Consider the following 27,663-nt stretch of genomic DNA (forward strand, 5'->3'; position numbering starts at 1 on the left):
AGAACTTCAAGAGGGTGACAGCAGAGCATTAAGCCAAGTGTGGGGCCCTTCTGGTTCATAACCCAGAGGAGGGGTCTCAGACTGCGCAGTTCTGGGAGACCCAGGAAACCGGTGCTGCCACCACTTCTCTTTGCCTTTTTCAAGTGAACTGGTTATCGCTCCCTGTGTACTACTGTCTCCTTTACCTTTGTCCCCTGACTGGCAGAGTATGAGATGCAGTTTTTCATCTCTTCTGTCTGACCCCGGCTTGCCTAGTTCCTGCTCCTGTGCAGGTCGCCACTGCAGGACCGTGTCCCTTGAAGACACTCTTTCTCACCCTTGGATTCCCTGCCCTTCCTGAGGCTCTGCTCCTGTTTCCTCATAAGTTTGCTGAGTAAAATACTTTCACCTGAATACTTGTCTTAAACCTTCATTAGGTTATGGACTACTGGGAGTATAGGTTCGGTTCAGAGTGAGGTGTTGGAGGCAGTGTTGCCCTCAGCAGTGTTAGGTGAAGGGCCTGCGCACGACTGGTATGAGACAGTGTGAGGAACAAGCAGGACATAGACTTAGGACGTACCTGGCAGCTCCTGTGTCCTCAGCATTTGACATGTTTGGTAGCTGCTGCCCTTCTTCTGATAACCAGGGTTTCATTTTTGGATCTCTCATTGACCTCTAAGTTTCTGGGAACAACAGCTCACCCACCCTCCCTCCTTCCTTTCCATCCTTTCCATCCTTTCCATCCTTTCCTTCCTTTCCTTCCTTCCTTCCTTCCTTCCCTCCTTCCCTCCCTCCCTTCCTGTTTGTTTATTGTGAGAGTGAATGATAGTGAGTGAGCGAGCAGGGCAGGCACACGAGGGAGAGAGGGAATCCCAAGCATGCTCTGCACTGTCAGCACAGCCCAGTGTGGTGCTGGAACTCAGGAACTGTGAGATCATGACCTGAGCTGAAATCAAGAGTCGAATGCTTAACTGACTGAGCCACCTAGGTGCCCCCCAAACCAGCTTTTTCTAAGCCACTTATATGCTGGTAGCAGAACCTGCGGGAATGTTTCCTGTGGTAGGAAGGTGACCATTTTGCTCAGTGGCTAATACTTGAAATGAGACGTTCCTGGATTATTAGAGCTCGTGTGTTCTGGAGAATTCCCCAAAGCTGGATGCACTTGGTAAATGACGTTTTGACTCCACTGTGGCTGAGAATCAGGCACTGCCTGGTGGGGTAGCTATGCATTTAGGCAAGAGGTCTGTGAAGCCTCTTGCTGCCAGAGATGGACAAGTAACTAGAAGTTCAGATAACTTAAACAGCATATTCAAGGTTGATTTAGATATTTAATGTGTGAGCTGGCACCGGAATCCATGAATCCTGTTCCTCCTGAGGCCTCAGTAAATATTTGTTCAAAGATTGTTCTGTTCTTACTTTGAGGATTATCATCTGGCCTTGACCTGATGGAGTTAATGGAATGAAATATGTGCTTTCCTTTTGAAATTGTTTTGAAGAATTGAAGTGGACAGATTGTCGAAACAGTGCTGTCTAATTGAAATATGTGAGCCACATATGCAATTTGGAAGTCTTCAGTAGCCATATTAAAATGGTAAAAAACAGCTGAAATTAATTTTAGTAAATTAACCTAATATGTCAAAAGTTTTAAATCATTTCAGCATAACTGTATACATGTACTTATAGATATATATGCATATAAATATTGAGATATTTACTTTCTTTTTTTCCCCTTGTAGGTACTGCATGGTGCAGTCTAGAATATACTAACCTACACATTAATTTTTATTTTCCCTTCCAGTCTAGGCTGCTGTAACCCACACTAATTAACACAGGAGCTTGTGATTGCTATGAGGAGTTACCTGGGGAAGTTGGAGGGTTTGGGATGTAAGCTGAATTGCTAGCTTTCATGAGCCAGTTGAAGGAGATGAACTCAGAATGCTCCATTATGGGCTTGCTCTTTCTTTTTTTTTTTTTTTTTTACAAATAGTTTATTGTCAAATTAGTTTCCACATAACACTCAGTGCTCATCCCCACAAGTGTCCTCCTCCATGCCCATCCCCCCCTCCCCCCCACATCCATCAGTCCTCAGTTTTTGTCAGCATTCAAGAGTCTCTCATGGTTTGCCTCTCTCCCTTTCCCCCACCATTTAGGGCTTGCTCTTTCTGCTGGCATCTGAGGGAGTGTTTGCAGCCTCTTAGGAGACAGAAACCACCGTGTCCAGAGACATGGGCTGTCAGTGAAGGAGAATCTCCTTGCTGTTGAATCAGCCTTGGCTTTTTTTTTTTAATTTTTAATGTTTTTTATTTATTTCTGAGAGAGAGATAGAGAAGAGGAGGGTCAGAGAGAGAGAGGGAGATAACAGAATCTGAAACAGGCTCCAGGCTCTGAGCTGGCAGTTAGCACAGAGCCCGACGGGGGGCTCGAACCCACCAACTGCGAGATCATGAGCCGAAGCCGGACGCTCAACCGACTGAGCCACCCAGGTGCCCTGAGTCAGCCTTGGCTTTGACCTCCTGTCTGCACCGCGAGCTTGCTGCTGAGTTTGACCCCTGCACATCTTAAGGGGAATCAGGAAGGAAGGTGTGGGTTTTGAGTAAGATTACTAATTGTCAACATGTGAAGTCTTAGGACATTTAAATTACAATCTAAGCATCAGGCAGATAGTATAATCATTTCATAGCCTAGGCAGATCATAGAAACTAGCAAATTAAGGCAGCAAAAGATTCACGTGCATATTTGTCAGATCTGCCCTTATTTCTAGGGGAAAGCTAGCACATATTTGGTCCACAGGGTATGGTTTGAATGGAGGTTTTTCCTTCATTTTTTAGATGACTGCTCAAAGTCCACTGACAGAATACAGGAGACAGCCTTGATTAGATTAGACCAGATTGGATTAAATCGAATGGTTAAAGCCTTTGGAGCCTCCAGCTTGTAGGAGACACCATAATGGCCTTCATAGCATCCCTAAATCCTATTAGGTAAGTTAATCTCATTGAAGAATTTAGGTCTGCATAAAGCAGCATTGCCCTTATGCTCTCTGCAGTGGTCTCTGGTCTTTAAGGTGAGCTGACAGATACTAACTTTCTTGGAATAGTTTGGTTTTGTTGGTTTGGGGCAAGTTATCCTAAATATTTTGAAAGTAGAGACCTGCATTTGGTAGAGACAACATTCTGTGTAGAGTAATAGTCTGTCTCTTTGGCTTGGTGTCTGTTAGTGTCTGTGCCAGGGATGTTTTTAGCCCTGGTTGGGGGAAAGAGAGTCAGGAGAGACGTGTCTAAATAGTTGTAAAATCTGCTGCTGTGTCATTATGGCAGGTGTGGGGGTGGATGGATGGGTGACAGCTTTATTTTTTAGCTTTGTGAAATCATCCCTTATAGCCTGTATCCATTTTAGAGGTTGTCATTAAGAATCATGTGCTGAGTATATAGTATGGGTGAGACACTATGCTGGAGTTTGGGAATAAAATAAAGAATCTTGGAACTTGGTTGCTGGAGGCATCTTTATCTTGATTTTCTTGGTATGTTTGTAGTTTTATTATAAGATAAGTGTGAATTGGCTCTTGTCTGTTTCTACAGATGCAGTGACCATATTTTTCTAAAGCAACATGTCCTTTTTGCCACAGGATTCTTTCCAACTTGTGGATTTATGGACAGGCAGAACTTTACAAAGGCATATAAAGTATTATGTCATATTTTATTATGAATATATTGTCTTTTGGACAAAGAAAAAAAATGCTAGAAGTCGGGACTGTCCAGCTGTGAGTATATGCTTTACTGTACCCACAGCGAGGCCTAGTGGAACTTGGGAGGAAAAAGGTACATTTGACTTAGGTCTTCGCTAAAGGTGCTTTGGTTAGACATGGACAACTTCAAACCCACAAGTGATTATTATATGCAGAATCGCCTCCAGAGAAGGGGACTTTTTTTCTCGGCATCTTTAAAAATAAGGGGTGCCTGGGTGGCTCAGTCTGTTGGGTGTCCAACTTCAGTTCAGGTCATGATCTGGTTTGTGGGATTAAGCCCACATCAGGCTCTGTACTGACAGTGTGGAACCTGCTCGGGATTCTCTCTCTCCTTCTCTCTCTGCTCCTTCCCCACGCACTCTCTCTCAAAATAAATAATTTGCGTAGTGCCTCAGCTATGGGCCGAGTGTCTGCCATTAAAAAATCCTGTGAGTTAATGCAGAAAGCGAGGCACAGTGAGGCAATCTGATGGTGCATCTGGTGCTTGGTGAATAACCGTAGGAAGATGCCTGCATCCAAGGGGCTGAGGAGACACTGTGACCTGGGGACTTCCTCTGCTGTTGTGGAGTAGGGACTTCCTTCTTGATAGAGCCTGGGGGACTTGTTAGCTCTTAATTACTCTCCTGTCTGGGCTCTGCCTATTCTGAGGCCCAGAAACGAGTTAAGCTTGGTTCTTTGTTTCAGCATTTCTGGTGGGGCAGCCCTACATCTGTGTCCTGTCCAGAAAGATTAAAGAGAAGTTCAGGCGTGGGCCTGGCATGGAGTCTGAAGAATAGTTATGATACATTAATGGTTTTGATTTGCTTTTAGGAAGAAAAGTACAACGAGCCCTTTAGACGAAGATAATATCTCTCTCCAGCCCTCCTCTGTATCAAGTGTACGGTGTTCTCTTCCTGTATAGCACTTGTATTTTCAAGAGCTAGGGTCATTGACAGAACACTTCTCACTCTTGAGTTTCAGAGCATAACGGAGTACACGTCTGAAGGCAGAAATGTAATTTTCTCTAAGTGTACTAAGAATTACTTAAATTCTCTGTATGTGCATGTACTTGCTCATGCAATTGTGGGTTTTGTTTTCATGCTTCTTGAAGAGAAATACCCTGCTTTTTACTTTTATTGATTCTTGATTGCACATTTCTCAGGGTTACCTTTGTTAGGAAGCAGCTGGAAGAATGTGTGCTCACTTTTTCCTTGTGACCTTTACTCCTGTGCCCCTCTGCCCTGAGACTCACCCTGCCCGCCCTCTCCTCTGCATCAGCCCAGCTTTGTTTGTGTGGGTCTCTTGTTCCCACTCAGTGAAGGAGACATCCTTGCTTCTCTCTGTCTCAACTTGCTATCCGTTTCAGTTGAGGCAGTTCCAGATGGGAAGAGGTGGGGGAGGGAATTTTAACAAGGAGAAAAATTGGATCTGGTTGGAGAAATTTATAAAACTTCTGTATTCTGTGCTAATGGTTCTCAGATGCTTGAGGATTACAGTGTGCAGTGTTGATCTGGAGACCTTTGAGGACGGCTCTTGCCAGCCAGCAGACAGCCTTGCCTGCTTCCCTCCCTGTCCCTCTCTGCTCTTTCTGCCCGGTTTGCCTGAAAGAGCCCACTAATTCTTTATAATCCCACTCCTCCTCTCTTTCAAAGTCTTCTTGATGCGCTTCCCACCACAGCTGTTTCCAGTCTTGCTTGGGCTAGCTCCCAGGCTTGCTGGGTCCCTTTCGGCTAGAGAAGAAGCCATCCTCCTCTCCATAGTGTGCCTACATCCCCGGGGGAAGGAGGGTACAGACCCTTCCATGTCCTGCTCCAGAGCTTCACAGGGAGCAATAATAATGCTCAAAGCTTATTGATTACTTAAAATATGCCCAGCACTGTGCCCAGCACTTTACATGGATTATCCTTTATCATACTCAAACCAGTCCAATAAAGTATGGGTGCTATCACTGTTTTCATTTTACAAATGGGAAATTAATGCCCAGAGAGGCTCAATAACTTGCCACTCCGAACACGGCTGGAATTAAGAGGCAGGCTTAAGATTCGAACCAGGCATACCGATTCCAGAGCTCATGTTCAGCTCCTCAGGGGGAAGTTGGGAGTTCACAGCCAGGAGAGCCTCCAGCTTGCCTTACCTGGGATATCTCCCCATTTACACTGATCTGAACACTTCCAGTCTTTATGTTTTTCATTTCACTGACTGAATGTTCTGGATTGGTTTTTGATGATGGCCTCTGTGTATTTTAAAGAACCAGAAATAACAAGTGTTAAGTGGTGGGCTTTTCTGGCCATAGCGTCCATCATCTGTGTGGCCAGGTAACAGGACTCCTGGCAGGGAGGTCAGGCCATAAGTGCTCTTGCTTTGGGAAGATGAGTTAATTGGTGGAGGTGGTGTTTCGGTGGTGAATTTGTGTTCCTGTCGCAGTGACACGTGAGCATCCCCAGGCAGGGAGTGTGCTGCCCAGCAGCCCATGAACAAGGCACTCTTCAGCTCCAGCACCAGTGGGCTCACCTGACTAACAATAGGGAAGTTTGTTGACCATTTGGCACTTCACAGCCTAGTAATTAGAAACTGTAAAACAATAATACAGACACGAAGCAAATCCTCCAGTTAATGAAAAAAAATCTACAATCCTGCTTTGTGGCTGAGTGCAAAATCACAACTGGCTGCTTATACAACAAAGCAAACACTTCAGGATTTTGGCAGCTGTTTTACACATATAAAAAGCTCTAGGCTCACTATTAATTTGGGGGCTGTCATATTTTTTAAAAACTGGAAACAACAATTGCCTGGCTTTCTTGTTTCTTATTAATTTACCGCAGTGCTTCTCAAATTGGGTCGCTAAACCAGAAATCTGGTAACTTGTTAGAAATGCAGATTTTTGGGGGGGTACCCCAGGCTTATAGAATCAGAAATTCTGGGCATGGGGCTTAGTAAGGTATGTTTTAACAAGTCTTCCAGGTGATTCTGATGGTACTCAGAAGGTTGAGGAACATTGGGGAGTGGATAGAGGAATTGGAGGGATGAGGACTGGAGTCCCTTTTCGGCCCCACCCACAGGGGATCACTTTGCTTCCCTCAACCAGAGGGGAGACAGTTGGCCCCAGACTGTGTGCAGGTCCCCTGCTGCCAGCAGGCAGGGTGCAGGGAGGTGTCTCAGGGAAGGGATGTGCCTTTGTGGGGGCCTGGTTGGGACAAGGGCTTGGACTGTGGCTTATTACCCACTTGTAAGGAATTATTTCAGTATTTCCTTTGCCATCTGGGTGGTGCTTTTGACGTCAGCTCTGGAAGGCCCAGATTTACCTGACAGAGAAGACCTGGGGACAAAAACAAAGACCATCGTGTTTCTCAGGCTACGCTTGCAGTGCTACCATGAATGGGCTCATCTTTGTCAACAACTATCTATCATTAAAAACTGAGAGTTGAGGTGAGGTGGTGGCAGGACAGATTTCTTCTTTTCTCCCTATGTTGCCTCTCTTCCCTATTTCATGTTTTTCCAACAGTTGTCTTGGCAGATGAAATTTGTTTAATAATTTTTTGGGGGGCCTCCTGACAAATGGCCCCTTTGCCCCTTCCCTCCTGTATGGTGGCTGTCATCTTAGAGCCATTAGAAATCCTCGCACAGCTGACCACTGAGCTCTTGGAAAGGCCTCTTGGGAAATGAGAGCTTGCCACCAGAGTGAAAGGGGTTCTCTCGATTGGTGTTACCACAAAGGCCTGGTTCCTAACACTCCTTGAATAGTGTGGTTGACAGTCTGTCTCTTGGGGACAAGACCTGATACAAACAGAAACAGCCATCCTACAGTCTCTTGGTTTTTATCCAGATTTGTTTCTTGTGCTCACATTTTAAAATGTATTTTGCTCACAATTTTTCCGCCTTTCAGATCATTGAGTTTTCATGTTCTGTTGGGGAAAAAAATCAGAAAACGGGGGGCACAGGACCTGTTGGTCAGTTAGTGTTAGTATAGTCTATTCTTTGATTTAATCACCCAGTGTAGCACAGGAAGGCAGCAGAGAGAAAAGGGCGAATGACAGATAGCTCCTGTCTTCCAGGACTGACAAAAGAACCACCCAGATCTTGGGTTCACTTTGTTCCCTGTTTTCCAGTGGAAGACCTTGCCTGAAAACCTGAATTTGATGTTGGATCACACACAAGCCCAGCCTCATGCTTTTTTTTCTTTTTTTTTTTTTTTGGGGGGGTAGGTTTATTATCATCTAAGGTACTAGGACACAGAAGCCTACAGTCACATTGAACCAAGGTTTTGACCATTCCATGAAGTCTTGGGTCACTCAGACATCCAAGGAAGGAAAGCCAGTTGCCAACATATCTGAAATTCTCGTGTAAATGTCAGATGTTTGGACCATTCATTATTGTGAAGACTTATTTTGTACTTTATTCTAAGGGACCTGTGGCCTGCTGTCTCTTAGGAAGTGGTAGTTGCTGATTCTCCTTCCATGTAGACATTCAGGGCTCATGAAGAAGCCAGAGACTCACACAGGAGCATTTGCTTTCCTGGGTATCAGGAAAGATGGTCCTTCTGCCAGACTGGGAGGGGGAGAGAGGGGGCGAAGAAGAGCTAAGCCTTTAGCCCCTTAAATTTTCATGAGTGGTGCAGCCTTTCTGTACTGGCCCACCTTCCTCCCCAGCCTGCCCGCCCTTCATCTTGCTTTAATTAAATACATAGCTGATGACGTCAGCCTGGCTCCTGGCTCCCTCAGCTTCCCCCTTGGACTTGGAACAAAACATCCGGGCAGACAGTTGTGACAATTAAAGTCTGAAGACCCAAGCTTCATTTGTTCTGAGGTAATTAAAATAAATCTGCCTAAACATCTCCAAATGCAGATAAAACTTAGTGCTGATTAGAGGTGACCCTCTAATAAACCTGATTTGATTAGGCAGAACCACTGGGGTGCAGGCAAATATTTGAGATTCTGGCCAGCTGATTATTCCATTGACCTTTCACTTGGGAAAGAAACCTGTTTGATTCTCTATATCCCAGAGTACTTGAAAGCTATTACCTGTGACACTTAGGTGAAATAAACAGGCAGGACCTGTGGACTTGCCCTTAAGAGTCTCCGTCAGCTCCCACCTGGGACATGCTTGCTTCCTGGCAGATCAATGGAGAATGGATTTTGCCGGAGGTTGTGGCCTGGAACACTAATTAAAAAGGACGTTCTAAAATGTACCCAGGCATGTCCTGATAAAGTCTTAGCAGATGTGGGTGGTGAAGGTTGTTTTTTAAAGTCACAGTTTTTCTTTAAATTTATTAAGGTAACTTATAACAGTTTGTTATCTACAGGAAACTATACCAAACTAAAACTGCTTTCATGTTTATATCAAGACCTCATTGCCAGCTTAGGAGAAATTTTTTTTAAGTGTTTTGTCTTGCTCCTATAGCACCGGGTACACCTCTCTTAATGCTTGTCACATTGTACTGTAATTTCTGGTTTACTTCTCTTGTTTTGTTTTAGAAAGCAGGGAAATTCTCACATCCTGCTTGACGTGTGTCCAGATGTCTATCACATTGCTCAACTACAGGGCTTGGCAGACTGTAGGCTACAGGCCAGACCAGTCCACTGCCTCTTTTTGTATGACCGTGAACTAAGAATTATTTTTATATTTTTAAATGGTTGAAATCAAAGGAAGGATATTTACATCATGACACATGAAAATTATATAAAATTAAAATTTCAGTTTTCATAAGTAATGTTTTTTGGAATGCAGCCATGTTCACTCATTACATTATTGTCATGGGCTGCCTTGGTGCTACAACAGCACAATTGAGTAGTGGCAACAGAGATCATTTGCCTTGAAAAGCCTGAAGTATTTACTATCTGGTACTTCGCAGAAGTTTGCTGACCCCTTTCCTATTATTTAGTAGGTATATCATAAGTGCTTACTGTTTGAATTATTTCATATATAAATCTGAGTTTTCAGGTAGAGTTATTCTGATTCTGGAAGTGTTCAGTAAATATTAAATGAATGACTGTTATTTCTCATGTTATCTTTTTGTAATCTTACCTTAGGTGTTAGTGGTTCTGGTTCATTTCTGAGAGCTAGACAATAACAATTGACCCTTCAATAATATGGGGGGGCACTAAGGGCGCTGATGGCAGTGCGGTAAAAAATGCGTGTATAACTTGTGACGCCTCCCCTCCCCCCGCCAATTTACTTCCTAATAGCCTACTGTTGAATGAGAGCTCTACCTTACCCATAACAGAAACAGCTGACTAACAGATTTTGTATATGTATATGCTTACAATAAAGTAAACTAGAGAAAAAATGTTAAGAAAATACATTTACAGTTATTGTAGTGTACTACCAAAAGAAACACCCCATATATGAGTGGACTCGGGCAGTTCAGACACATGTTGTTCAAGGATGAGAAGAGTTTTGTTAATTCTTATTAACTATCCAGGTTTTTAACCTGGTGTATGATACAAAGACACCATGGGGCACACAGAAGTTAAACTGACCAGGTCTGCAGTAAAGACATGGCATGTCTTGTCAGGTATTCGTCTTTTCCTCTTTGCTGAGGCCATTCTCTTTGATGAAAGAGAATTCATATAAACCTGGGGATATCGTGAGCAAATTACTATCCAGTACTGTATAATGCATTAGTTCATGTAGGCATCAATCCTTTCTTTGTGGCTGTTTAGTTCATTAGCAGAAAGATTCATTAAAAAAAAAAAAATAAATCCATGGTTTAAAAAGTAAACACTGCAGAGAATGATAGCAATTACCAAATGTAAACAGTGTGGTCTTTGAGAACCACTGTGAAATTGTTCAGTGAATTAAATTATTATGCTTTTGATAGTCATATATCCACTTCCATTGATTGTTAAGGATTTTGCTTCAAGGAGGACAGATGGGGTGTAAGTAAGGTTTATTTTTCAGATACCACTGTTCTTAGGTAAAACAAAACAACAGCTTGACAGATAAACAGTGACTTGAAATCTGGCTTTTGTTTTGAAAAGTATCTTTAAAATGACCAGTGCCACAAATAATAAATCCATTCATATGCAGTAGAGCTGGAGGGTGTTGGAATATTCCAGAATAAAGTGAGAAACCACGAATTTACGGAGAATTTCTCCATTGAAATATTGTGTAGTCTGCTGGAGTTTGAGAGAGAAGATGAATTTGGCAGAAAGGGGAAGGAAAGTTAGGAGGTACATAAAGAAATATGGGTCTGAGCTTTTCCAGGAATCTGAGGAAGTGATGTTTTCCTCAGAACGACACCACTGTACTTACCTGTTGTGTACCTGCTTTGAAATAGGCACTTTTTATACATTTTTGCTAGTTTTACCATAGCCTGACATAGTTTGTAGGGGTAATAGTCCTATCTTACAGGTGGGAAAGCTGGGACTTTGGTTCATTGGCTTGCTTGTAGTTTTGTAGTTAGAGCCAGGTTTCAAATCCAAATCTGAATGAGTCCAGCCATGAATGTCGTTTCTACTGACCTGCTTCCTCAGAGTTTGATTCCCTGAAGCCATACGTCTTTGTGTGAATAAATTTCTTCCCCATTTCACCTGCTTTATCTTTCTTTCCCATTACTTTGTACAATAGCTTTGATTTGTGAGCGTCCCTTGTTGCCTTCAGTGTTAACCCTGTTGATCAATATCAAGTTGATTCTGCTGTGTGGTGTAGAGGGACTTTAGGTAGGGGATTGTGTAACAGAACCCTTGCAAGACCAATAACCCCCACCCAATTAAAAAATGAAGTTTGTTTTGTCTTTGGTGGTGTGTGCCCCATCCGTCTGCCCTGGCACTTTTAGAATCCAGGGGATTCTAAAAGGGAGAATTTGAGAACAACATTCCAGGCTTAGAGCCTCCACATTCCTTGGGTTCTGTTGGAGGACTTCTTGGCAGCATTCAAAGAAGCCTGTGTTTTCCTATTAATTTTCCATCCCAGGCCACCTGCTTCCGCCTTCCTGCTGTTTTCCTTTTGTACCTATGTGGTTGGTGCTCCTAAGGCTTTCTGCACTGGCTTTCATCATTTATACCACTGAGTTTTACAGGAGCTCTGCTTTTCAAATTTTGATGTTTGACACTGTTACAGATTTTTATTTATTTATTTTTAATATGTTCACTTCTGAGCCTTTTTAGACTCTATGATGGCAGCCTCTAGGAGAGAAAAAACAAAACCAGGCACATTTTATGTAAAGTCAGGAGGCAGAGGGCATAGGGTATGTGGTTGATGGAAACCAATTATTATTGATTTCTTAGAATTCAGATCCTGTTAACAAATTTAGGATTTACCTATTTGGGGGGATGGTTCTGTAATGTCAGTAAGATGCTGACTTGGATGTGGCTGATGTAAAAGCAGGGATGAGCCATTGCAAAGGAATAGTGCATTTTTGCTTGATAACCTCAGTTGCAGAGAGAGAGAGAAGGCCCCATAGCTTTTCTGCAGCGGAAGGCTTGCGAATCACAGCAGTCGAACAGGGAACAGTCCAGGAAAGCAGTGTGTCTTACGTGGGTGAGGTTGGTATGAAGTCTTGCCCCTGCCCCTGGGTAACGTTAGGGCATCTGTGGAGAATTCAGTGCATCAGACAGTCTTTCTGATGTCTAAAAAAAATGGAGGCGATTAGAAAGGAGTGCAGACCACAAGACGGGGAGGTTTGATTTGTGAGTTACGAAGATTCAGGAAAGACCTTTTGTGGAGGGTGTACTTCCCTTATCAAAATACTGTGAAAATTCTGAAGACAAGTGAGTCAAGTTAGCAAGAAATATTGGAAGGGAAAAATCTTAAAGAGTTTAATTTGAAAACTGAAAGTTTTGTCCTTTCCACAGTGTTTCCTGTTCTGTGAACAAAGATGGTTAGGGGAGGTGGAGCAAAAGGTAAACCCTTTCTTCCTGTAGCTTCTGGTGACCAGCCTTCTTGTACTCTCAAAAACACGAGTGCTGTTTAGTACCTTGCTCATCTGGTGTTGGTAGGTTTTTTTGTTTACATCATATGACCTGCCTCCGCACATAAATTGTGTATAAGCTTAACCAGGGCAACAGTTGGTGTGGTACTTTTTAAGTCTCTAGGGTCTAATGGCCAATGCCCAGGGGATGAAAGCTGCACTCTTTAAAAATCCCTGACACTCCAGGGGTGCTTGGGTGGCTCGGTTTGTTAAGCGTCTGACTCTTGGTTTCAGCTCAGGTCATGATCTCACAGTTTGTGGGTTTGAGTCCCGCATCGGGCTTCATGGTGACGGTGTGGAGCCTGCTTGGGATTCTCTGTCTCCCTCTCTTTCTTTGCCCCTCCCCTGCTCATGCTGTCTCTCTCTCTCTCTCAAATATGTAAAAGAAACTTTAGGGGTGCCTGGGTGGCTCATTTGGCTAATTGTTCGATTCTTGGTTTCAGCTCAGGTCATGAACTGAGAAAACTCGGTTTTCTGAGTTTGAGCCCCATGTTGGGCTCTATACTGAGCATTGAGCCTGCTTGGGATTCTCTCTCGCTCTCACTCTACCCCTCCCATGCTCACACTGTCTTTGTCTCTCTCAAAATAAATAAATAAAACTAAAAACCAAGCAAACCAACCTTAAAACCTGCTCCCGAAAGCCTCACACTCCCATTGTGTTCTCCTGGTTTTGCTGACATAGTGTTCCACTATGTAAGAGAGGTAAGGGTTGTATGTTCTGGAATTATGGACAAAGCTTCCTTGGGAATGATGCAGCATGTATGTTGTATGTTTTATGTGAAGAGGTTCTGGGCTATGTCTGTGTTTGCTATTATCACCTATAATGGTGCTGCGCAACCACTCCATGACAGTGTTATTTTACCTTGAAATAGCATGAGGGTTAGGAGAAAATACCTAGTGAATGTGAAGGGGGATTCTCTGGGGCGCCTGTAATTGCAATGATTTGAAATGCTTTCACAGATTTGTAGGAGAGGGTAATTTTTCTTTTTTATTTGCTCCTTTTATCTTGTTCTAAAACCAGTATTACCTCCCATCCAACCTCCATATATGCTTCTTACCTCTCTCTTCCTCTCTCTCTTCCTCTCACCCTCCTCCCACTCCCCATTTTCTCTCCCTCTCCTCCTCTAAGGAAATGCTTCCTGGTAAGAATCAAAGCCATTTGGAGCTTTTCTTGTTTTTTTATTAAGAGTTGATTTGAGTACTGTGTAGAGAATGGGAAAAGTCAGGGCCATTTGGTAGTTGTTTCCTAGAAGGGCCAGCCATCTTAGAACAGGTGGGAGGGCCACCCTTGGGCTTTATTTTCCTATTGCAGCTGTGTCCTGAGTGTTGCTGGTGGTCGCAGTAACCCTGGAGAGCGAGGTCTTTTTCAGCACTGCTGACATTTGGGCTAGATAATTCTTTGTTGGGTGTAGAGAGTGTCCTGTGCCTTGTAGGATGTTTAGCAGCATCCTTGGCCGCTGTATTGGTAGCTTGCCACCTCTCTCCCCTGCTCTTCTTAGGTGACAACCAAAATGTCATTGCCAGATGTCTCCTGGGGGCAGGATCACCTTGGTTGAGAATCACTGCCTTAAGAAAAGATACCCTCTAAGCAGAGGGCAGTCATGAACCTCTTAGGGCTGGAGCTTTTGTTTAGGTGCTTTGGTATATTAAAAGTACCTCTCAGATACCAGTGGTAAGTACATATAGAGATAGTTGCAATTCCTGTGTAATCCATAAATACCATTTTAGCTCTTGCCTTCAACCTGCTAGCACCAGAAGTATAGGTTTACTATTTTTTCTTATTCTTAAAATGAGAAGGTTTGCAGTGAAATTTAGTAATGTCTGAAGTCTCTCCCAACCCTCTCATTTTATTATTTTAGTTATAAAACAGAAATCTTATGCAATTATAGAACTTCAGAGCTGAAAATTTATTTGTGGTCATTTAGTCCATTCCTGTTAGTTCTGTCCAGTATGATTTCCACAAGTAGATCAGTCCAGGAAAAATACTTGCTTTTTACAAGTGGATGTTATTAAATGCTACTATTTAGAGGATTTATCAAAACAGACTTTTATAAAAATGATTACTTTAGTTACTGACTGATTGGAATTCAGGTGATTGACTTCCTGAACTTTAAATATATCTATTGTTTGCAACTGGGCTTTTAAAATATTGGTGTTTATTTTAAATAGTTGATATTTATATTTAATAGGCTGGCATAGTTATTGCCAAATAGCATTATGCTCTGCTACCTTGATGAGGGAAACTGACTTCTCAGAGTGCCTTCACTGATATAGTGGATTAAATTGGTAAATCTTCTATTCTAACTGCTTTGTAAGCATCATAAGAGTAGATTATTTTTTTTTTTCTCTTTGGCCTGAATGAGAGGTGGTTAAAAGGGAAATCTAATACCTTTTGTGGGTTTATATGCTTCACATGTGATGTACCCAACCAGAAATAACGAGATATACACCAGATGTGAAGGTACCAGCTAATATAATTATGTTGAGGATCATTTTCACCATTTGAAGGCTGAATTACATTGAACTCATTTCTTCATCTCTAAAAGGATTTGGTATAGTTGCTTAAATTTAAATTGGGAACTGAGATGAAGTACCTGTGCTTGTGCTTTTAATTAACTAGAAGAGTTGGGTGGTGTGTATCTTCTGTACTTCTGGAGCTGGATAAACAGTAAAACCTGGAATATTCAGATTTGTGGCAAGGCTTAGATGGATGGGGAGGCGTATTCTAGTGGAAGCTAATAGCTGAGTATGCTTTCTTTGGGCCTTTGCCTGGAAAACCCATCTGAAAGTATCATGGTCGGACATAATGCTATTCTTAAGCCTTATTGGAAATAATAGGTCTCTTAGCCGGTGCTAAAAGGTAATTTTGCATACATTAAATATTCAACAAAGAGCTTGAACTGTGCTTACTTTGGCAAACAAATAGGTCCCAAAATGAATCACACAAGTTGTAATGTGGAACAAATTGAAATACTTGAGGATTTGTCTTAGAAAATATTGAACAAATTGAAATACTTGAGGATTTGGCCTAAACTTGTATTTCATCCTTCATGTCTTCAGAGTGCCCTCACAAAGAAAAAAAATCTCTGGGAATGGCAGTGAAAGGGCAGTATTATCTTAAACTGCAGTTGTGGTTCTGGACCTGGTCTGGGGGCCTGTCTTTCCTTTTACTCTCTGCTGTGTAAGAGTGAGAAGAGTGTACTTAAGGTGTTTATTTCACCGTGGAAGATTTTTATAAAGAGCAGTTTTTAATGAAGCATGGCACATGGCATCATTATCATTTCTAACACAGAGAACTCATTTTCAATTTTGCTATCAAAGAAAAATGACAAATAGAGAATGCAAGAAAAACCAGATGGACTAACTGTATTAGGAGCTTAGTATGCATATTTTGTGTCACATATTAGCATTCATTAAGTCAAAAGGGAAAAAAATGAGTTTTGCCTACATGCATTAAACCAATAAGGCTGGCAGAGTTCCAAGCTAGCTCTTGTGGATTAATTGTTTTATAACTGTTTTAATTAAAATTGTTCAGTATATGATTAACCTAAAAGTTTTAATTTCCACAAAACTGTTGAACAAATGAGACATTAATATTTTACATTAACCATGGCGATATTGCTGTGGTTTTCAGAGCGGCTGCTTCTTCACGTAAACCATGGCATGCATTTGGTGGAAAGGGCTGTCTGCCGCTGCTGGGAAGACTTGGAGATCAGGAGTAACTTAGTGATAGGACTGGTGTGACGGGGTTGTTCGGGCATGCTCCAGAATCCGCAGGCGTGCCTTTATATGATCTTCCCCTCGCCCCCATCTCCCCTTCCTCACACCGTTGGTCTAGAGCTGAGCCTTGGACATAAATTGTCAAGTGGAGGAGGTTAACGGTATAACACGGCAAAAATCACCTTTGTGTTTTCCTTCTATTAGACGTCACAGTAGTGTTGCTATCCCGCAGGAGAAGCTTGGATTTGAAGGCGTTGACTGGTAGGGCCTGTGGCATTATTGACATTAAGTTTTATGGTTTTAATTTAGGAGATAGGTACGAATGTTAGTTTTGAAAGTTGGGATGACCTATCACCTTTATTTGCTTTCAGTTTTTGTAGGTTGGCACCAGGGTGACATGGGGAAAACCCATCCCAGTTTGCAAATTGTGACACTGAGACCCAGTAAAATTTTGCTGTGCGTAGCTGCAGCTCCCTAGGTATACAGCTATGCATGTTTCTGGCTCTGTCCCTTCTCTGCTTTGTACCTGTGTCCCGGTCTTCATGTACTTCAGCTCAGGAGGAGACTCTTCTCCCTTGCTGTAGCCCTGTTACCTTCATTTCTCTCTGAGGGTTCAGGTCATGATACTATATAAATTTAAAGTAGTGGTGGCCTTTGAATGTCATGGAAGGTAGTTTTAAAAGATGAGATTCTAAATGCTCACTGGAAATGATGGTGACAAAACTCAAGCCATCCAGACTATCCAGATAGCGATACTTTCTTTAAAATACCAGGTTGGGCTCTCCTGTTAGGTTTTATGGCACTTGATATAAGATCTTCTTTGCATTTTTAGAGTCTGGGACATAGCGCCTGAACAACAGAAAGATTTCAGCTTTCACTTCCGTAGTCAGGACTAGATGACACCGTGATTTGTCCAGAGTTCAGGCTGCAGCCCTGACTTGATCGCTTTTTACCTTTTCCTGCCCTTTCTTCCTAGTATGAGAAGATTCCCTGTGTTCTTCTTTCCTTCTGTTCTGTGTAATCATTCTCTGTCCTAAATTCCTTGTTTACCTTTCTAAGCACCAGCTTTTGAATCAAATATTCATATATTCAGTATTTTTGAAGTGGTTCGTAATCATAAATTTTATGGTTGTACAGTTGGTTGTACAAGTTGCCATATTTGCCAGAAACCAGCTTCACACAAGTGATTTTGAGATAAATGGCTTATCAGGCAGGCTGTTATCTGTTCATTTCTTGAGGCTCTCTTGAGCTCTATTACTGCATGAAGTTAGATCATTAGAAATGCGCATACCTGGACCATATTATTTTGATTCTTCAGAGAACTGCCATCCAGGAGTTAGAGTGCTGTGTCCTTGGTAAGTGAGGAATAAGAGCATCCAATTTAAGAATTAAATATTCTGTGTTCGAAGAATATTTCTGACTTTTGCAAAACCTTAAAAATAGTCTGATACCTTAATCTCTCTCTCTCTCTCTCTCTCTCTCTCACACACACACACACACACACACACACAAGTTCTTTGGGAATTTGGTGCCAGGAAAAATACTTCTTCGTTCTGACCAACATACATGCATTCCTTTAAATCTCAAATGTTTGTTGAGTGAGTGTGTAGTACATAATTAGAAAGAGTTTTTATGCATTTTCCAGGAAATTCCATACTTAATTCAGTAACCAGCTTTAGATAGCCCAAGTCCTTGGCAATTAACTAGTGTTACTCTTTTGCTTGGTGATTACTATTTTTCATCTACTATTAACAGGTTTTTCTTTGAAAAAAAAAAAAACAAACTGGTTTCTAGACCACAGTACATCTATACTAGAGAGGTCAGTAGGTATTCCACTGTGTTCCCGTGGTAAGGGGAAAAATAGGAGTCCGGCATCTGGTTCCTGCCCTTATAAGGTTTGATACTTCTTATTTTTAAGACAGTACATGTTTAGCAAGATAGAGAAGGGCCCAGAGCAAAATTTTTGACAGTAAGACTGTAGGAGTATGGAGATAGTTGGGGACTTTTATTCCGTTGCTCTTCTCCATTTCATTACCTTTATGAATACGCTCTTTGCTCCCCTGGGTCCCGTTTCCAACCCAGTAGCAGTAATTACTGTTGGGCTAAACCTCCCAGCTGTGAGGCCAGCTATTTTCTTGACCGTCTCTGCAGCCTGGCGTCCACCTCTAACCCTCCATAAAAATTATGCTTGTATTGCTCTTCATCAGCTACATGGCTACATTTTTCTCATTTGTTTTTCTGATGCAGCAGCAGCCTTCCCAAAATACCGCCAAGTGTAATAATCCTCTTGCTGTTCAATACATCTTTTGTCTGAGGCTTAGTTACTGTCGCAGTTGATGGCATGACAGCTGATGGCAAGCAACAGATGAATGTTTAAATAGTGTGTAATTCAACAGATGTGCCCATCCAGGTGATTCTCCCAATAGCCTGCCACACAGTGAGTGGAGGGTGAGCATTAACTGAGTGTATAGTGGGGTTGTTCTAGATAGTCTCTGGTTTTTAGCCAGCTTGTTCTTGGTCATTATAGCTATAGTTCTTGTGATTCTGTTTTGCTCTTTTATTTTGATACATGTGCACTGTGTGGCTTCCATTTGGGGGCTGTTTAAATTTCAAATATCAAAGACAGTTATGATTGTAATACTGCTTTAGTAATTTCCAGTGGTCATCACAAAGTGATATTTTCTGAGTGTCCCAGGTGTATTAAATGAATCTTCCAAAGTGCACATACAGTACTCCACACCCTCAGTCAAAGCATGGTAATTGTGGCTGGACCACTTCAAACATTACTCAAGGAAGGAAGGAAACTCCTACCTGCTATTACTATACGGTATTTAAAATATATAGACCAATACATGTTAGCACATAGCAATCTTTCTGAAGATACGTTGTCAATCAACATAAGTAAATATCTTCTCTCTCTTCCATGAACCTAGCAACCAATTTGCTTATAGTTCTTTGCAAAACTGTTGTTAAATTACTTTGTGGCTGGTTATGTCACTTGGCTAGGAAAATGGTACTGGAATTAAGTCAGCTTTAGCCCTATGCTGCCCATCTTTTCTAACTTATGGTCAGCCATATGTTTAGACCAGATGAAGTACGAAGTTATGAGTGGATACAAGCACATTCTTGGAAAAGATACCAAAATCATGTTCTACTGAAAGTTTGGGTTAGCTTTTTCCCACCATATAGGGATATCTTCATACCTATTACAAGGACCTTTGTAATTATTTCTGTTTTTTTTTTTTTATATTTAAAGACAAATTTTTAAAAATATTTTATTTATTTTTGAGAGAGAGATAGAGACAGCATGAGCAGGGGAGGATCAGAGAGAGAGAGGGAGACACAGAATCCGAAACAGGCTCCAGGCTCTGAGCTAGCTGTCAGCACAGAGCCTGATGCGGGGCTTGAACCCACGAACCGTGAGATCATGACCTGAGCCGAAGTCTGACGCTCAACCTACTGAGCCACCCAGGTGCCCCCTTTGTATTTATTTCGGATCATATAAATAATAATAGCTTGTTGGTAGTAATGATTAGCATAAAAGTCAGATTGTGGGAGGGGGAAGATTTGATTATTGAGGGACACATTGAGGGCCGTTGAGGTACTGTAATGTTTTGTTTCTTAACAATGACTATGGTTATGGTAGTATTCATGTTATCATTCTTCTGGGAAATAGACACATTTTATACCCTTTTTTAAGATGTGTTAGATAGCTCACTATATATGTGTATTTGCTGGATAAAACTTTGGAAAATATTCAAAAGCACAAAGTAAAAATGGTATCTGTAATCCTGCCACCAAGAGATCATCACTTTTCTTTTTTGGGATCTGTCTTCTCAGTGTTTTGGGGGCACATACCTCTCATAATGTTCTGTCCATTCCCATGGCTTCAGAGTTTAGTTAAAATACTCACACACACACACACACACACACACACACACGTACCTAAACCTGACTTTTCTTTAAAATTTTGAACTTATTTAAGTAATTTCTACACCCAGACTGGGTTTCGAACTCAGCACCATGAAATCAAGAGTTGGTCTTCTGACTTAGCTAGCTAGGTACCCTTAAACCTGACATTTTATTTATTGTATTATAATATTGTGGCATGAGTGTTTAAGATTCTGTAAAATTAATATTTATGCAGAGTACCATTTTTTGGATGTGTTATAGTCCATTTATCTAATTCACTGACATTCAGGCATTTTCTAATATTTAAATATTATAAATAATATGTACTTATCTTGTAGGTATTTAAAATTAGGCTAAATTGGACTCTTATTTGGTATACAGACATTTTGTAAAAGGCAAATTTTGTTGGACAGGTAACTCTGGCTTCAAAAGCTACTTGAAAGCTGATATTTTTCCCCCTTAAAGAAAACTGAAAAAAAAAAAAATGTGTTATTTTTTTTCCTTTTGNCTGAAAAAAAAAAAAATGTATTATTTTTTTTCCTTTTGTGAAGTAGGTATGTGTGGTGTGTTGTGTGTAAGTAGGAAATTGCTTCAGCGTTTTTATCCTCTTTTGTTGGGTGTAAAGTTAATTTATTCATTCACTTACTGAATATTTATTGAACACCATCTGTATGCCAGGTGCTTTGTTCTAGATCTGAGGATTTAGAGGCAGAGACCTGGTTTCTACTTTCTCAGTGAGGTGACATTGAGCAGTAGGATGCGGGTGTGGTTAGTTCAGTCTTGAGTGTATGGATCCAAATGTGTCTACTTCCCTGACTGTGCTGTGATTTATATTATTAAACAGGTGACTTATGAGCTTCAGTACCAGAGGGGCCACTGCTTTACCCTCCTTCCCTAAACCCCTCTTTGCCCAAACTGTATGTTCTATAAGGCTGGAGTTCAGAGGTTTGTGGGCAAGCCTGAATAGGGCAGAGACGGAAATGACCGTTTCATTCAGTGTAGGCATCACTGAGGATGGGCTATGCATGAACTCCTCTCTGGTGTAACCAAGTTTCTGATACTTGGACCCGTGGAGCTCCTAGTAACTGGATCTTTTCTCAAACATTAAGTTTGGAGTAGAAGGAAAAAATTAGATTCTGCCTTTCTGAGATACTAGCTGAACTTTGGAGTATAAATACAGACTTAAGAATAAAAGAAAGGAGAAAAGTGCATTTGCCCCACCCAGGAAATCAGACGGAAATTGAGAGTATGTCTCTTTTCATCTTCTGTAAACAACACCAGGAATGAGATGATAATTTTTTTCTTTCTACCTGTGCCTTCAAAAAACAAACAAACAAATAAACAACCCAAAAAACCCCTGCTTGGGATTCTCTTTCTCTGTTCTCCCCTCTGCCCCTCCCCAGCTTGTTCTCTTTCTCTTTGTTTCTCTCTCTCTCTCAAAATAAATAAGGAAACTTAAAAAACAAAAAAATGATAGTTTTAAGCTTTATACTTGGAGAGACCTATCTGTGGCTTGAGGCTTCAAATTTGGAATATTTTGGCATTGAAAACCCTGTAGGGCCCCGGAAACATCTGACATCATTCATGATCAGACCAAGATGAAAGAAACTTTATTTTCTAGGTAGTGTACGGAGTCCTGGAAGTCTGGTGGTGGTTAAGTTCTTTAGCAGAAAGGTTTGTGGACAAGTGTCTTCCCTTGAACTCTAGAACACGTGACGGTCTATTTCTTGTACCACTTGTTCTTCAGTTTTACCCTCCTCTGGAAGGCTCTGTATGTGAGTGGATTCTGGGGGAGGGAAAGCTTCTCGATTATAGATGGACGGTCCTGGTCCCAGCATTCGTTAACCTTGGACAAATCACTCCGGAAACGTGTTTCTTTTGTAGAATGGGGTAATAACACTTGCCTAGCTTGTTTTGTTGTGTTGTTACAAAGATCCAGTAAGAAAGCCTGTATTAAAGTGCTTACTGTAATGTGATACTAGGTGTTAAAAAAGGGAATGAATGGAATACTTGAATTTTGGGTACTCTGTTGGTTGGAGGTAGGGCAAAAGGGGTGGGGGTGTCATTACTACCTTGGATTTAACAACCTGGTTTCCAGATGTGTAAGTTTGAGATGGAACTCAGGATTTTGACTGATGCTGATGAATGATACAGCCATGAAAAGATTAAAGTTTAGAAGATGCTGTTGGTCCTTTAGAATTAGATTTGTCCCCCTGCCTTAATAAGGTAGCTGGTCATTTGGGAGAAGTCGCAGTTTGGGTAGAAAATACTAGTTATTAAGGTATTTTATTGTCTTTTTAAAAATGTTGTTTATTTTTGAGAGAGGTCACACACATGAGCAGGAGAGGGGCAGAGAGAGGAGGGATAGAGGATCTGAAGCAGGCACCGTGCTGACATCAGGGAGCCCAGTACAGGGCTTGATTGAACTCAGAAACCATGAGATCATGACCTGAGCTGAAGTTGGATGCTTAACCAACTGAGCCACCTAGGCTAGCCCTAGGTATTTTATTGTCTTTTATTTCATTTTCAGGGTCATCCAGAAAAAGTTTTGAGCTGGTTTCAAAAATATACGATGCAATGGAATTAAAATAAGATGAGGAAATTGGGACAAAGAGAAAACACATATAGAGAAAATAGGGTAAAACTATGTTGAGGCTATTGGGTGGAATCATATGGGATAGGTTCTTATGCAATGTGTAGAGGACCACATACTTATTTTCTAAGGGAACAGAACAAAGAAAGAAATATTTGCAATTTTCCTGAGTTATTTCCTCAGTGGAGAGGATGGGGCCTTGAACTGTACTTTTCAAAACACACAGCAGTGATTTGTTGAAACAATTGTTTTTATATTATCTCTCAGTGCAGATTAATAACATGATAAACCATGATTCAGGGAAAGTGACCATAGGGGGTCAAGATCACGTGTTCTGCGTAGGTGGCTCTGAAAGGCTGGCTTGAGCTAAGGACACCATTTAGAACACGTCAAGGAGTGGACAAGGTACCTGTCCTTGGTCAGTCCACAAATATTCATTGTCCCAATTGGAAGCTGGCACCACTCCCTGAATGGTTTCCAGTGGTGTTGTGGCATAGTTCATTGGCCAGGAGCCCAGAGACCCAGAGATGGAGATGCCCATCCTATCTTGAGAGTTAAGAGTCTTCATAAGCTCTTGGCATTATCTTCTCTTTCTTGGTTCTGGTTTGTCTTTTGCAAGGATCAGACATGTGAGTTAAAGTTCTTTGCTGAGAAGGCAGCTAAATGCCAGTTATGATTTTTGGGTTCTGGCTGTGCTGCAAACCACTGGGAATTCATGGACTCCTGAAGTAACTCATGTTAGCTATTGAGTGACCATTCAGTGGCTGTTCAGTTTGTAGTTCACGGTGACTGAATTCAAACCCATCATGTTTCTAGAGTTGGTTCCTAAATCAGATAGTTGGTGAATGCTTTCATTAGAGAATTCAGCTTGAGCCCTTTGCCTACTTTTCTGTTTCTCTGTTGTTACTAGCTGTAGATGCTTAAAAAAAATCATCAGAAGGAATGTGTGCTTTTAGAAACGGGAGTGTATTCTGTGTTTTAGTGGGACACAGAAGGAGACAGTCTGGTTAAGGCAGGAGATTGTGGCACTAAAAAAGGAAACTGGCAGGCCTGTTGCTGGCACTTTCAGTAAGAAAAGGAATGACAGGTTGGCTGGAGATTGTATTAAAGGGAACTGTGATCCTCACCTGACCTCATATTCCCTGAATCTAGGATGGTGAACCTATAGCAGTCATTTTTGGCAGCTGAAGACAGGTTTGGTCTGCTTTCTGCCATGTATTTTGGGGTCTAGTGGAGATACAGAAGCCTGTTAAGGAACAGTCATGGCAGATTGATTCCTTCAGTTTTTGAAGCCAGTTCTACCAATGTCCATGGCCAAGTGTGTGTCTTTATAAGTTGCTTGTGTGAAGAGGAAAGATTTGCATTGAAAATTTGGAAACAAAAGCGAAAGTAAACTGTTGGGAGTGTATCAAAATAAAAAGCTTCAGAACAGCAAAGGAAGCAGTCAACAAAATTAAAAGGCAACGTACAGAATGGGATAAGGTACTTGCAAATGACATATCTGATAAAGGGTTAGTACCCAAAATATAGAAAGAACTTCTAAAAATCAACACCCAAAAAACAATGCAATTAAAAATGGGGAGACATGAACAGACATTTCTCCAAAGAAGACATACAGATGGCCAACAGACACAGGAAAAGATGTTCATCATTTACCATTAGGGAAATGCAAATCAAAGCCACAGTGAAGTATCACCTCACACTTGTAGAAATGGCTAGAATCAATTACACAAATAGTGTCACTGAGGATATGGACAGTTGGTGGGAATGCATACTGGTGCAGTCACTGTGGAAAACAGTATGGAGGTTCCTCAGTAAGTAAAAAATAAAACTACCGTATGATCTAATCACACTACTGGGTGTTTAGCCAAAGAATACAAAAACACTAATTCAAAGGGATACATGCATCCCTATGTTTATTGTAGCATTATTTACAATAGCCAAGATATGGAAGCAGCCCAAGTGTCCATAGATTAGTGAATAGAGAAGATGTGTTAATAAAAATGAAATATTATTCAGCCATAAAAACGAATGTTTGCCATTTGCAGTGACATGGATGGAGCTAGAGAGTGTAATACTAGGCAAAACAAGTCAGAGAAAAACAGGTACCATATGATTTCACTCAAATTAGAATTTATAAAATGAAACAAATGAGCAAAGGGAAAAAAGCGAGCCATCAAGAAACAGATTCTGATCTATAGAGAACAAACTGATGGTTACCAGAGGGTAGGAATGTAAGGGGATGGGTTAATAGGTGAAGGGGATTAAGGAGTGCACTTGTGGTGAGCGTGAGCACTGGGTGATGTATGAAATTGTTGAATCATTGTATTGTATACCTGAAGCTAATATAACACTATTTGTTAACTAATAACTGGAATTAAGATAAAAAGTCAGAAAAAAAAGAATTTGGCCCTAATATTGAGTCAGAATAAGGCTATATTTGTGTTTTTGTCCATAGTTTACATTCCTTATAGGTAGAAAGGTCTTACAGTTATAGGTTAATGGCACCAGCTAATGCGTACTGTGATTTGATGTGGCTTAGTAACTTCTGAAGTCACATCAACTGTTTGACATTGGTTTATATCCCAGTACATGCTCCTCAGGCAAAAAGGGGATTGATATGGAGTATTACACCAAGAATGAGAATCTGATGTTGAAAGCCTAGAGGTCTGAAGTCTGAAGGGTTTAGTTGTTTTGATTTCTTTAGAGCATACTTTATAGATGTTCTTAGTACCAAAGTAGTTCATATTTTTCCTAAATATGAAATGTCCTTAACATGCTTAAAGTATTATTTTATACATTTGCCACCAGGGCAAAATAGAATTAGTCTTATTCCTATTTTGTAAGTAGAGAATCCAGAGCATACTTAGAGAGTCACAGAGGTCATCCATTGTATCTGGGACATGGCTTAGAATAGTACCATTTTAATCAGTTTTATTGAGCAAAAAGGAGCCACGTAACAGTGGAGGGCATAATGAGATCAGTTGTGTGGTGAGGGCTGGCTGTTTTAGCGGAGCTCCTCTGGCGCAGCCCTGTGCTTTGCTTACAAGTGAGCCGGCTAGGGCAGGAGCACTGAGCGGAGTTCTATGTGGTGAAGCTGAGAGGGACAGAAATGGGCGTCGTGTCAAAGGGTGTCTGTGGACAGACTCCGACGATTGTGTAGGACATCCTGTACATTTGGGCTTCCACATATTTTAGTTGGCTGTATTTATTCTTATGTTAGTCTCCGTGTTTTTAACCCTGTGAGTGACCGTTGACACTGTTACAGGACTTTAATACAGGAGAAACTGGTCTGACCACAGTTTGATCTTGATAATGCTTTCACTTTTGCAACAAGACAGAAGGGAGTCCTTGCTTCTCTGTTCTGGGAACCTAACCAAATCTAATAAGAAGTCTCTGGTAGCTCTAACCTGTTTTAAGTAGCCCAAGTGTGAGACTTTGACCTCTTCTGTGCATGTGGCCTACTTCCTGGATGTGAAGCTAGTTTGGGTGTTAGAACTTTTTAGTATGGAATGAAACTTGAAGTTTGCTGTTTGTTTTTATTGCTTCAAAACAAAACAAAACACTACAGAAAAAAGAAAAGTGAAAGAAAACCTAACTGTGTATCATCTGCCCCTAGGACTGGTGAAACTTCTTAAGACTTTTAATGATTCATCTAGATACTTAAATCTCTCTAGGACTGTCTTTCTCCTTCTTGCAGAATCTTGTACTTTGATCATTTCCCAGGGTGGTTTTCTTGGTTAAGATTTGACTCATGCACCCACAGCCACATGATACGTATATTTGTGTGCATATATATTCACATCTCGGAGGATTGGCATCGTCTTGGCAGATCTTTAAGAGTTGGAGGAGTAAATATTTGTAGTTTTTATTTTATATTTTTGCAGACTGTTCTCTCATTGGGGAAGGTATGTTGGTGAACTAGAGATGGATAGGAAGACTGAACTGGAGGCCAAAACCTGCATGCCTGAGAAGTTGAGTCAGTCACTCTGAACCTAAGGTTTCAGTGTTCAGAAATATATCCAGTTATTCTGAAGGATGCTAACACATTCTAAATATGTCATTTTCAGTAACATCAGTGTGTAGTATACTCCACAGCATATTAGAAGGGAAGTAAAGTAGGGAAATCAAAGAAACTAGTTTTACACCCTTAAGTATGACCCTGGGGTTATCTAGGGTGGCTTTTATAGAAATCTAAGCCCAAATCCTGGGATGCTAGTATCTCTGGACAAACTGTTTCCCCTTCCTTATTTTTTTTTTTTTAATTTTTTATTTATTTCTGAGAGGGAGAGAGAGGGAGACAGTGTGAGCAGGGGAGGGTCAGAGAGAGAGGGAGACACAGAATCTGAAGCAGGCTCCAGGCTCTGAGCTAGCTGTCAGCACAGAGCCTGACGCGGGGCTCGAACCCACGAATCATGAGATCATGACCTGAGCCGAAGTCGGATGCTTAGCCGACTGAGCCACCCAGGCGCCCCTATTTCCCCTTCCTTGAGATCACTTTCCTCATATGCTTTCTGCGTTTAGAGAGTTGTTGAGGGAAGGCCATGGTCTGGTTTCCTCTTTTGAAGATGCAGGTGTTTCTAGAAATGACCACATTCTAAACAATCCAGAGCCTTCTCTTGTAATTTTTCAGGCCTCGATCTGAAGTAATTCTGGGTGAAGATAAAAGGATGAGGTCTCCTACTTTACAATTTGGTTGAAGTTAGCTGTGTCAAGGTATCTTGACTTAGATAAGTGTTACGATCTAAATATTACATTGGTAAGACATTTGTGTGTTTCTGTAGCCATAAACCCATTTTGGAGGAAAAGCTGAAAACGAAGGATGATTTC

The 27,663-nt window shown here is 41.3% G+C and overlaps 1 protein-coding gene across 1 annotated transcript in view; it reads left to right on the plus strand.

Annotated features, from left to right (window-relative positions):
- AUTS2 (activator of transcription and developmental regulator AUTS2) overlaps positions 1 to 27,663 on the plus strand; it is a 1,129,625-nt gene that overhangs the window by 44,812 nt on the left and 1,057,150 nt on the right. The gene's annotated exons all lie outside the window — the stretch shown is intronic.

The sequence above is a fragment of the Crocuta crocuta genome, unplaced genomic scaffold (genome assembly GCF_008692635.1).
Source record: "Crocuta crocuta isolate KB4526 unplaced genomic scaffold, BGI_CrCroc_1.0 scaffold217, whole genome shotgun sequence".
Lineage (NCBI taxonomy): Eukaryota > Metazoa > Chordata > Mammalia > Carnivora > Hyaenidae > Crocuta > Crocuta crocuta.